Source organism: Physeter macrocephalus, chromosome 21, assembly GCF_002837175.3.
Source record: "Physeter macrocephalus isolate SW-GA chromosome 21, ASM283717v5, whole genome shotgun sequence".
NCBI lineage: Eukaryota > Metazoa > Chordata > Mammalia > Artiodactyla > Physeteridae > Physeter > Physeter macrocephalus.
The window spans coordinates 122027700-122039049 of NC_041234.1; the positions used below are offsets into that span (position 1 = coordinate 122027700).

Below are 11350 nucleotides of genomic sequence, written 5' to 3' on the forward strand. Positions count from 1 at the left end.
AGCAGTATCTACCCCAAAGTCATTAGTATCCCTTATTTTTGACTTGGTTATAAAAATAATTCAAAGTAGCCCACTTTACAGTTTGACATCACCTTTGCTTTGGAAACTTTGGAACTTAAGACACTTAGTTGCCTTGTCAGTGCTGCACTTTCATCTCCTGCACCAAGCCTCAGGCTTGCCCTTGGTCTTGCCCTTTTGAGAATGTTCATGTTCTTTGAAGCAGGCCTTTTCTGTTATACTCCATGCAGTGTTTGTCATGCCATTAAAGTGAAAATATAATGAGCTCCCAATTTCTCTAGGACTAAATGTTCGTGGATAAAAAAGAAAAGTCAAAAAGTTAAATGGTCACAAAATTTGGAATTTCTTCATGAATATTCTGTATTTTTTTTTGAAAACTGGAAAAAGTCAAGGAGCTGAGGGAGGTAAAATTCATAACAGAATGAGAGGAGCAAAATATGCCAACTTAGTAAGTGGAACACTTGAATAATTTTGCCAGACCAGGGCAGATATTTCTATATCTGGATGCTCACTTGTTTTTAGAAAAGGCTAATGAAATTGCTCTTCAGATGGGAGTTGATGTCAAGTCTTTATGACTGGCAACAATGCTTTCAGCATTATCACAATATCATTTTACTTAACCTAAACAGTGAAGCACCTACAATAACTCTGTTTGCTGATGATTGTCTTGAAGATGAGAAGCCAAATCTGAATAGATGTGTCCTTGAGGGCATATCTAATGCGCCTCTATAATCTGTGACCAAACTAGAGGAACACTCTGACAGAAGAATGTTGTCCTGGAGAAAAATAAATATATAAAGAAAGCTGGGTCATCAGCTTTCCTCCATTAGAATGCTGAGAGGAGCAAGAAATTAGAATCAATATGGAAATTTGAAAACTCCCCTTTTATACACAACTTTCCTGTGTGTATATAAACTTAACAAAAATGCACTGACGTCTGGCAGGTTGTTTGGGAAATGGCTCCTGCAATTAGAAAGTAAAATGGCTTACCAGAATGTGAACATTCTATTACTGTTAGCTGAACATGGACACCAGAGGTTTAAATTAAAACGTTTATAGTCTTTTATTTTTGCCTGCCAGCACCATGGCTATGTGTAGCCATTTGACTGAGAAATAATAAATCATCAAAAGTTGGATGATGGAAATGCTTGGTATGTTATGAGAAGCATTGTTCTATTGCAGGTGTAAAGAAACGGCATGTCCTTCGTATGATGAGAAATTTCATTGCTATGTGGGATAGAAACCTCGGAAGTAATCCACAACTGCTTTGCCAAAGCTGGTGTTGGAACCATTGATGGCTCAGACCAACAGAGCAGGAAGTGTGATGACACTAACTGGAATGAGCTACAAAGAGAAACAAACTGCCCCATACTCAAATGTCAATGATTTTGTAGATATTGATGATGTGTTAGCTCCCTCTACTGATTGATTGTGAATTTCAAAGGCGAACAGGCATTCTCACGGTGGGTCTATTTTGAGCACAGACGAACAGGAAGAAAATTTGCCCAAGTCCAGATATCCAGGAGAAAAGAAGCATAAATAGCACTGGTGATCAGTGATAAATTGCAATAATGTGAATGATGTTGATGCCAAAACAACAGTCACTAGGTTTGTTTGTGAACTACAAAATAACACATCACGATCCAATCCTGTTAAGCAGAATGTAAAACCAGGATCTCTCAGATATGACTAGAGTTCTGTATGATATATGTATCTTATTTTAGCGCAACAGACAGTTCTGGAGCATCTACTATAAGAAAGCTAGGTTGTAATCTAGGCTCCATCTCTTCTTAGCTTTGTAATCTTTGTCATGTGTACAATTGGGAGACTGGATTAGGTTATCTAAACCATCAGTTCTATAATTCCAGGTTTGGTAGCTGCAGGAACTGAAATGGAAATTGAAACCTTTACTCCATAAGCTCATACTATCTAAAATCATGTATTATAAAAAAAGAGAATCCATTTTTCAGTAACCTGATGAAATGGTAACAGAACTTCTAAATTTGAAAATTATCGAATTATAAAGCCACCTATTTAAACGGTTCTGCATGCACTGTAGTATACATTTCCAGAAGCACTCCTCTTGGAAGCTACCCAACATATTTTGAAAACTGTACATATTAATTTATTACCAGGGTAGACAGTATATTTGTATGCTAAATAAAGCCAGATAATTTTTTAAAACTCATACATCAGATCACTCCTTTGCTTGAACCTCTCTATTTCCCATTACACTTAGAATAAAGTCCAAACTCCTTCTTCTAGCTTATGCAGTCTTGCAAGACCCTCTGGCCACAAAAAGATAAGAGGGAACAAAACTCCAAGCAGAGAGAGCTGGTGCAAAGATATAAAGTGAGGAGGAGCTTGACATATTTGAGGAACAGAAAGGCCTGTGTGATCTCCTCTCCTACTACTCTCCTCTCACTTCCACTACCCCTACTACTCTCCCCTCACTTCCACTACCCTCCAGTCACTATGGCTTTATTTCTGTTCCCTCTGATCTTCTTATGGCTGATTCCTTCTTGACATTTATATTTCAGCTTAAATATTACCCCCTCAGAGAGAACTTTCCCTGATTTCCCAGTATAAATGCTTGTGCTAGAGATACAAATTTTGAAGCACAGGTGAGATTACTTTAGGAGAGAATATAGAGTAACAAGAGGGGCTTTGATAGAGCTCTAAAACCTCTAAATTGAGGCAACATTTACAGTTCATACAGCTATTAACTCAGGACTGTCTGGCTCCAAAACTTCTCTTTCTAAGATACTATGCTGTTGGGCTTCCCTGGTGGCACAGTGGTTGAGAATCTGCCTGCTAATGCAGGGGACACGGGTTCGAGCCCTGGTCTGGGAAGATCCCACATGCCGCGGAACAACTAGGCCCGTGAGCCACAACTACTGAGCCTGCGCATCTGGAGCCTGTGCTCCGCAACAGGAGATGCCGCGATAGTGAAAGGCCCGCGCACCGCGATGAAGAGTGGCCCCCGCTTGCCACAACTAGAGAAAGCCCTCGCACAGAAACGAAGACCCAACACAGCCAAAAGTAAATAAATAGATTAATTAATTTTTTAAAAAAGTAACAAATGTTCGAGTACAATTGGTGTCTTAAAAAAAAAGATACTATGCTGTCTCTCAAATAATAGGTATTGAATAAAATTAAATTAATATTAAGATGAAAAGTAAACCTTTGCAGAGGATGAAAAAGCTTAAAAAAGCATATACTTTGTTGGAAAATTAAGAGGTGATATTTAAAATATGTCTTGAAGGGTAAATAAGATTTACATAAGGGAGGCAGCCTGTGCAAAGTCACTGAGGCATGAAAGAGCATGGTATTGAAGTGTTAACTCCAGTAGGCAAGGACATTGTCTGTCTTGTTCACTGCTATATCACCAGAATCCAGAATAGGCCTGGCTCATAGTAGGCACTTAGTACATATTTGTTGGAGGAATAGATAGATGGATGAATTAGTGAATGACACCATACAAGAGTAGGCTTGAACACAGGATGTGTTGGTGAGAGAAGCAGAATATGAAGCAGGGAAGGTAGAGAGAGGTCAGGTCATGGAGGGCCTTGAATTCTCCGTTTAGAATCTTAGACTTTATCCTCTACATAATGGGGAGTGAATTAAGATTTTAAGTAGAAGTTGGAAATGATCAAATTTTGTTTTAGATAGAACAATTTCAAGTGATGAGGAGTGGCTGGGAGGGAGATGGTGAAGGAGATACTGTAGGTACAGAGATATTACTTCTGGTTTCTAGTGCTCAGATCATTTGTCATGATTTTTTTAATGTCTATACCCCAGCCAGAGCTGATAACAATAAATAAAGTATGGTATATGCTGCACACATTAGAGTAGAACAGTTTGTATAGTGCCTCGTGACTACTGCTATATTTTTGTCATGATTGGAAAAATACTGAGGAATGGAGTGGATTGTAACTTACACAAAATATCTCACCATTTCTCATTTTCCTTTTCTTTCTCCCTAAATATAAAGTAAATGCTAGCTATCATTATGTAAGACCTAATAAAGAAGAACTAAAGACAAATATAATGCTTGTTCAATAAATGCTTATTATCCTGGAGTGCTTACTCTTTGCCAGGCAGTATTGCTCATTTATCACTGCAGCAATCTTTGAAGACAGGTGCCGTTATTATCTTCATTTCAAAGATGAGAAAACTGAAGTTTGACAAGTGAGATATTTAGGGAATAGAATTAACATGGCTTGCTGATTATTTGGATGTGAGCTATGAGGGAGTGAAAGCATTCAAAATGATACCCAGCTTTCTGGTGTGGGCAGCTGATTGCATGGTTGTGCCATTCACCGAGATGGGATTAGAGGAGAAGGAGGAGCAGCTTATGGGAGAGCGGAGAGTAGAAATGTATTAGGTCAACTAAAGACTACATTAAGTTTTAGGTGCCTGAAAGAGATGCCCAGCTTTCATTAGATATTTCAGTCTGGGTTACAGGAGTCTTGTCTGGGCTTCCTATATGTGAGAATCATCAGCATACAGATGATAATCAAAGCAATGGGATTAGTTAAGATCACCCGAGAAAAGTTTGACGACTAAGAAAAGAAGAGAGCGTAAGGAAGAGCCCTATGGAACATGAACATCTCAAAGGAAAATGAGGATCTGCCACAAAAGTGGGAGGGGAACCAGAAGAGTGCAGCATCTTAGAAAAAGCCAAGAGAATAAAGGGTGCTATAAAGTGAATGTTTGTGTTCTTCCCACCCCAATTTTTATATTAGAGCCTGGATCCTCAATGTGATTGTATTTGGAGGTGGATCTTTGGGAGTTAATTAGATCATGAGGGTGGGGCCCTCATGAATGGGATTAGTGCCCTTATAAGAGATGTGCAGAGATACTATCTCTCCACCACATGAGGACACAACAAGAAGGCAGCAGTCTGCAAGCCAGGAAGCAGGTCGTCACCAGAACCCCACCATACTGTGGCACCCTGGTCTGAACCTTCCCAGCCTCCAGAACTGTGGGAAATTAATTTCTCTTTAAGCCATTCAGTCTGAGGTATTTTGTTAAAGCAGCCCAAACTAAGGGGGTTTCAAGAAGGAGGGAATAACCAATGTAAAATCCTGCAGAGTTGAAGTATGGTAATGGTTAAAAAGTGTCTATTTTAGCAACACGGTTGAGAATTTTGACTGGAAAGGAGAAGTTAAGCCTGTGTGGTGAGAGGTTTGGGGTGGTGTGGGGTTGAGAAGGTGACTTTGGAATATTTTAGATGAGAGAAACTGACAATCTTTAGATGCTGATAATAAAGGGCAAATAAGCAGGGAGCCGTTGAGACACGAGACAGACTAGTTTATTAGTGGAGCTCGACTGAGTAAGAAGGAATAGGGATGTAAAGGGGATGAGGGAGTTTACATCAAAGGAGAGTAGTTGGCTTATTGTTAATATTACCATTTTTATTATTGCAAAAGAATGGGAGAAAGGATTGCTGAGGGATCCAAGGAGGTTAAAAAAATTTCGTGGCGAAAGTAGAGGGAATTCCTGTCAGATGAATTCCATCTTGTCTGTGAAGTAACAGGCGACGTTACCTGCTGAAACTAAGCAGGGAGACGGTGGGGAAAGCTCGGCTCTTCATTTATCCCGCCGGTGGACTTTTTGTGGCCGTGCATTCTCTCGCTTTCTCTAAGGAACAGCGCTTGATGTTGTTTATGGCAAGAATTGTTGATGGAGCGGGTGACAGATTCGGCGATAGCCCAGCCGAAACTACCACTCCCAGAATGCAGTGCGGCTCCTGGGAAGTGCGGGGGCTGGGAACGCAGCAGGCCCCTCCCCGCCTCTCGCTCCTATTGGAGGAGCGCTCACATTCCCAGGAAGCCGCGCGCGGGCGGGGCGCTTTTGCGGAAGCCGGCGGCGTCCGGTTCAGCCTCCTCCGGGAGCAGGCACTTGGCGACTCGGCGCTAACCCGCACAACTCTGTCCCGATCCCCGAGTTCTCACACGGTGTCCGGACAGGTAAAAGCAGCGGGGAGCGCTGGGCCGAAAGCGGGGAGACGATGGCAGAGGGAGGGCAGAGGTGTCGACGGGAAGGTGGAATTAGGAGGCAATGCAAGGGTGACTAGGGCTTCTCTGGTGTCGACAGTTCGAATTGTCGGACAGGTCCAGTTTTGGTGAAGTGCGTTTTATGCCGCTAAAAGGGCCTCGAGTGAATGAGTCAGAATGCGTCACTTAAGTTGTTACAGAGGAAAAAAGAATGTTAACTTTCCCTCAGTTTGCATTCTGCAAGACCTCTTTGTAGCATTTGAATCTCTTGAGATTTCTTGAATCTTCTAAAAACTCTCTACGCCCTTGTTTCGATGACGTCACTTTCTGCTTTACCTCCTACTTCTGGGCTCGTAGCCCTCTGCGTGCCCTTCCTCCAAGGCCCAGTGTTGTAATTCTTCTTCCTCAGTTCGGATAGGAGCTCTATATCTCTGCCCCGACCTATTTCCTCAGCGTCAGACCGGTACAGTGTTGTTCTTATTACTATTGGCCAATATTTAACAAACTGACCACGTACTAGACTCTTCAGTAAATGCTTTACACCTCCCTCCTCCATAATCCCCACAAACAATCAGTTATCAAGTCCTTTTCTTTCTGTCTTATTAATTGCTCTCAACTACCTGTACCTCCATTGTCCCACCCTTGATCCCGGAGTATACTGTAATGTTTCGGACATTTTTTTCCCTTTGAATAGCTGTGACTGAGAGCAGAGCCACTCATATGTTTTGTTTAACACACATTTATCGAACAGCTAATATGTGCTAGACACTCTTCTAAGTGCAAGGGATATAGCTGGAAACAAGACATAGGAGATCGCTACTCTCAGTATCTTACATATTTGTGAGTGTGTGTGGAAGAGGCAAACAAGAAGAATCAAGGTGATGTTATATGGTGGTGGTGGTTAATGCAAAATAGAACAAATGTTTTACTTGACAGGGTAGTCTCCTATCCTGAGAAAGTTAGAAGGGTTGGGTTGGGTCTCAGAGCATCACCCCAAAAGAATATTTGTAATACCAACAAGAATAGTCTTGATCTGTGACCAGACTTCAGGATTTTCATAAACACTTCTTCTTTTTCTCTCTCATATCAATGTTTGTTCTTCATTCTTCTGTCTCCTCCAAGGTTATTACATCAGAATTGGTGGCTTTTCTGTCACTTGCTTTGTTCCTCCCTAAGAAGAGTTGAGGATTGGATTATTCTCAGCTCAACTCCTTTATCTTAGGGAGATAGTTTGTTAATCAAAATATTGTTCTTGCCTGGTCCTACTGAATATAAAGTTATCTGTCATTTATAGTATATTTAAAACCAAAACATGCTCAGTGTTTATTAATTTATTAAATATTTGAGGGACTATTATATGTCAGGCACTGTGCTGGGCATTGAGAACCTAGTAAGGATAAAACAGACACTTTGACCTCTCTTCCAAGAAGAAATAATTGTATACTGAGGAAATTCCCAGTACATAGGCTGACACCTGCATTTTTTTTTCTTCATCCAAGATGAGATAATCACAAAACTTTAAGCAATCTTCTCAACAATTGTGTGCATTCTTAGATTATTCACCCTTAAAGTTTATTGCATTTATTTGTTTATGTCTGTCTTCCATATTTTACTATGGTTTCCTTGAGTATAGACGTCCTTTCTTACTGGTCTTTATACCTCCAGTGTTTACTATATTGGGTGCCATATAGTAAAGCCTTAGAACATGTGTTGAACTGAAATAGAAAAACTATTTGAGCAAATACAAGTTACTTAATTTATACAAGGCCTTCTTTTTACACATGGCCATTAGACTTATCCCTAAACCTTCTCATTTGCCAAATGTGGACCATTCCATCTCATCAGGCTAGTTTATTTACCTTCTCAAGCATGTTCTCACTTCTGTGCCTTCTCTTGTTCCATAGCTGTCTCCTAAAATGAGTTCCCATCTTTTTCCTGAGCACCTTCCATGCCCCCCGCATTTAATTTAATGGGACAAATTAATAGTATGCCCCATGATACAAGGGTGGAAGAAATTTAATTTCCATAATGTATTTCCTGTGAAACATTCTGCTAATGAACTGTTGCAAGGGTTAAACATAAACATCTCCTTGCAGTAATACAGATAATGATACAGAATGCTTTCTTTTGATTTGGCATTGGCTATTGCCATGCGCTATGTGACGAGTTAATTCTTCCATTTCTTTCTTCTGTTTGAATAGTTGTGCAACGTTTATTCATATAGCACATTATAGTATCATTTGGGTTCCACTTGGTACAAACACCTTTGAGTATTATTTTTTGCTTAGCTTGAGATAATTTATGAGTTAATGTTGTTCTTCCACACTGTCATTTTCAGAATGTCAGATAACTAAGTCTCAGTTCTTAAAAATAAAAGGCTTTTTCCATGCAGATATCTTTCAGATGTAAATCGTTACTGCAAAGTATAAATTTTGTCCTTATAACTGATTAAAAAACACAACAGGAATACAAGAGTTCTTGAGTCATGATTGTCATTATGATTTTAGGATGTGTCAGCCTAGGAGCAGCCAGACATGCTTCCAATACATTAAAAATTAAGCACTGTTTTAGGGAATTTCTTGGCACCTATGCCTTCGTAATGCAAATGCAGCACTGAATTGTTTGCCATCACTCATTTATATGGTATACATGTAGATAATCGGGTATTCGTATATATTTTAATGTTATCAAAATAAAAATACAGGGGCTTCCCTGGTGGCGCAGTGGTTGCGCGTCCGCCTGCCGATGCAGGGGAACCGGGTTCGCGCCCCGGTCTGGGAGGATCCCACATGCCGCGGAGCGGCTGGGCCCGTGAGCCATAGCCGCTGAGCCTGCGCTCCGCAACGGGAGAGGCCACAGCAGAGGGAGGCCCGCATACCACAAAAAAAAAAAATAAATAAAAAATAAAAAAAAATACAGAATTAAAAAATTTCTCAGAACACAAAGACTTGAGTGTGAGAAACACTGACTCGTCCTTTTACCCTACTCAGTTCCCTGAAACCATCTTCAACTTCTATTTGAAGATGCCTCCACTGAGGAGGAACATTTATGTTGTTGCTGTGCTATTTTGTTAGCAATATTTTTAATGCAGGCAATCCCTTACAAATGGATATATGGCAGAAGTTCCTTTGTAAGATTATTGTTTGAAACTCTGGGTGCATTTTTTTCTATAAATAATGCTACTTATGACATTTTGGTTGTTAAGCCAACGAATAGCATCATATATAACCTTTAATGGACTTAAAGACCTTCACCACAATTTCTAATAATTCCTCTCTAAAAAAACTACATTCAGAATTCTCACTCGGGTTCCCCCGTAGCATATCTTTTTTTTGGAATCCCAGCAACTGAAACAAAAATGTTCTTTCCTTAGAACTTTCTGGGCAGTAGAAACTGGTCTTTCTAACCCCAAGCTGTTGGGGGTTGCTCTTCTGGCCCATCATTCTAAGGACAGGCCTCTAATATGATTATGGAAGAGACAGAGGTTTTGGAGAAGAGAGGGAGGAAAGTTGGGGTGATATGAATATGTGGAGAGGGGAGAGTAGGAGTGATTTGGGAGGAATGGTTAGTTCCCAAGATGGGATTTGTTGTGCCCTCAAAAAAGACGTTGAATCCTGACCCCTGCTATCTGTGAATGGGACCTTGTTTGGAAATAGGGTCTTTGCAGATGTAATTAAGATGTAAGTTAAAATGAGGTCATACTGGAGTAGGTGTCCTTATAAGAAGGGAAGAGACACAGAGACTATCATGTGAAGACATAGACACACGTGGAGAATGCCATGTGACTATGGAGGCACAGATTGAAGTGCTGCAGCTACAAGCCAAGGAACGCCAAGGATTGCCAGCAAACCACCAGAAGCTAGGAAGAGATTCTAGAAGAGATTCTCCCCTACAGATTTCAGAAGGAGCATGGACCTGCCAACATCTTGATTTCGAGCTTCTGGCCTCCAACACTATGAGACAATAAATTTCTGTTATTTTAAGCCTTGCATCTTTTGGTACTTTGTCACGCAGCCACAGGAAACTCATTCAGGATTCTTAGCAGGAATGTAGTAGAATTGGGATGACGGCTATGGGACCAAGCAAGGAGTGAATAAGAGAACAGGGAGGAACAGTGTTAAGACAACTTTCCTTTAAGTTCCATTATCTTTTTTTTTCCTTCTCTTTCTGGCTTATAGTTTAATTCTTTTTCTTCTTGAATCTGATCTTATATAGCACTTTATCATTTATTGGACATTCACATACTGCTCCATTCTTTTGGCCACAGTTGTTTCTATTGTCCCAAAATTCATTAAGACATTACAGATTCTATTGCAAGATAATAATAGTGGGCCCATGTGAAACTTGATTACAGGTGTGATTTTTAGCAGTATAGGAGAGAGTAAGAAATGCTTATTTGTTTTTAACATCTTTATTGGAGTATAATTGCTTTACAATGTTGTGTTAGTTTCTGCTGTATAACAAAGTGAATCAGCTATATGTATACATGTATCCCCATGTCCCCGCCCTCTTGCGGCTCCCTCGCACCCTCCCTATCCCACCGCTCTAGGTGGTCACAAAGCACCGAGCTGATCACCCCGTGCGATGCAGCTGCTTCCCACTAGCTATCTGTTTTACATTTGGGGGAGTATATATGTCAGTGCTGTGCTCTCAGTTCGTCCCAGCTTACCCTTCCCCGCCCCATGACTTCAAGTCCATTCTCTATGTCTGTGTCTTTATTCCTGTCCTGCCTCTAGGTTCTTCAGAACCATTTTTTTTGATTCTATATATATGTGTTAGCATACGGTATTTGTTTTTCTCTTTCTGACTTACTTCACTCTGTATAACAGATTCTAGATCCATCCACCTCACTACAAATAACTCAATTTCGTTTCTTTTTATGGCTGAGTAATATTCCATTGTATATATGTGCCACATCTTCTTTATCCATTCATCCATTGATGGACACTTAGGTTGCTTCCATGTCCTGGCTATTGTAAATAGTGCTGCAGTGAACACTGGTACATGACTCTTTGAATTATGGTCTTCTCAGGGTATATGCCTAGTAAGTGGGATTGCTGGGGCATATGGTAGTTGTATTTTTAGTTTTTTAAGGAACTTCCATACTGTTCTCCATAGTGGCTGTATCAATTTACATTCCCACCAACAGTGCAAGAGGGTTCCGTTTTCTCCACACCCTCTCCAGCATTTATTGTTTGTAGATTTTTTGATGATGGCCATGCTGACTGGTGTGAGGTGATACCTCATTGTAGTTTTCATTTGCATTTCTCTAATGATTAGTGATGTTGATCATCCTTTCATGTGTTTGTTGGCAATCTGTATATCTTCTT

At 40.4% G+C, this 11350-nt stretch overlaps 1 protein-coding gene across 1 annotated transcript in view; it reads left to right on the forward strand.

Moving 5' to 3' along the window:
- Positions 1 to 5866: 5866 nt before the first annotated feature.
- VAMP7 (vesicle associated membrane protein 7) overlaps positions 5867 to 11350 on the forward strand; it is a 67372-nt gene continuing 61888 nt past the window's right edge. The window contains exon 1 of the mRNA XM_007120798.4: positions 5867 to 5993. The gene's annotated coding sequence lies outside the window, so the exon portion shown is untranslated. The remainder of the gene's footprint in view (positions 5994 to 11350) is intronic.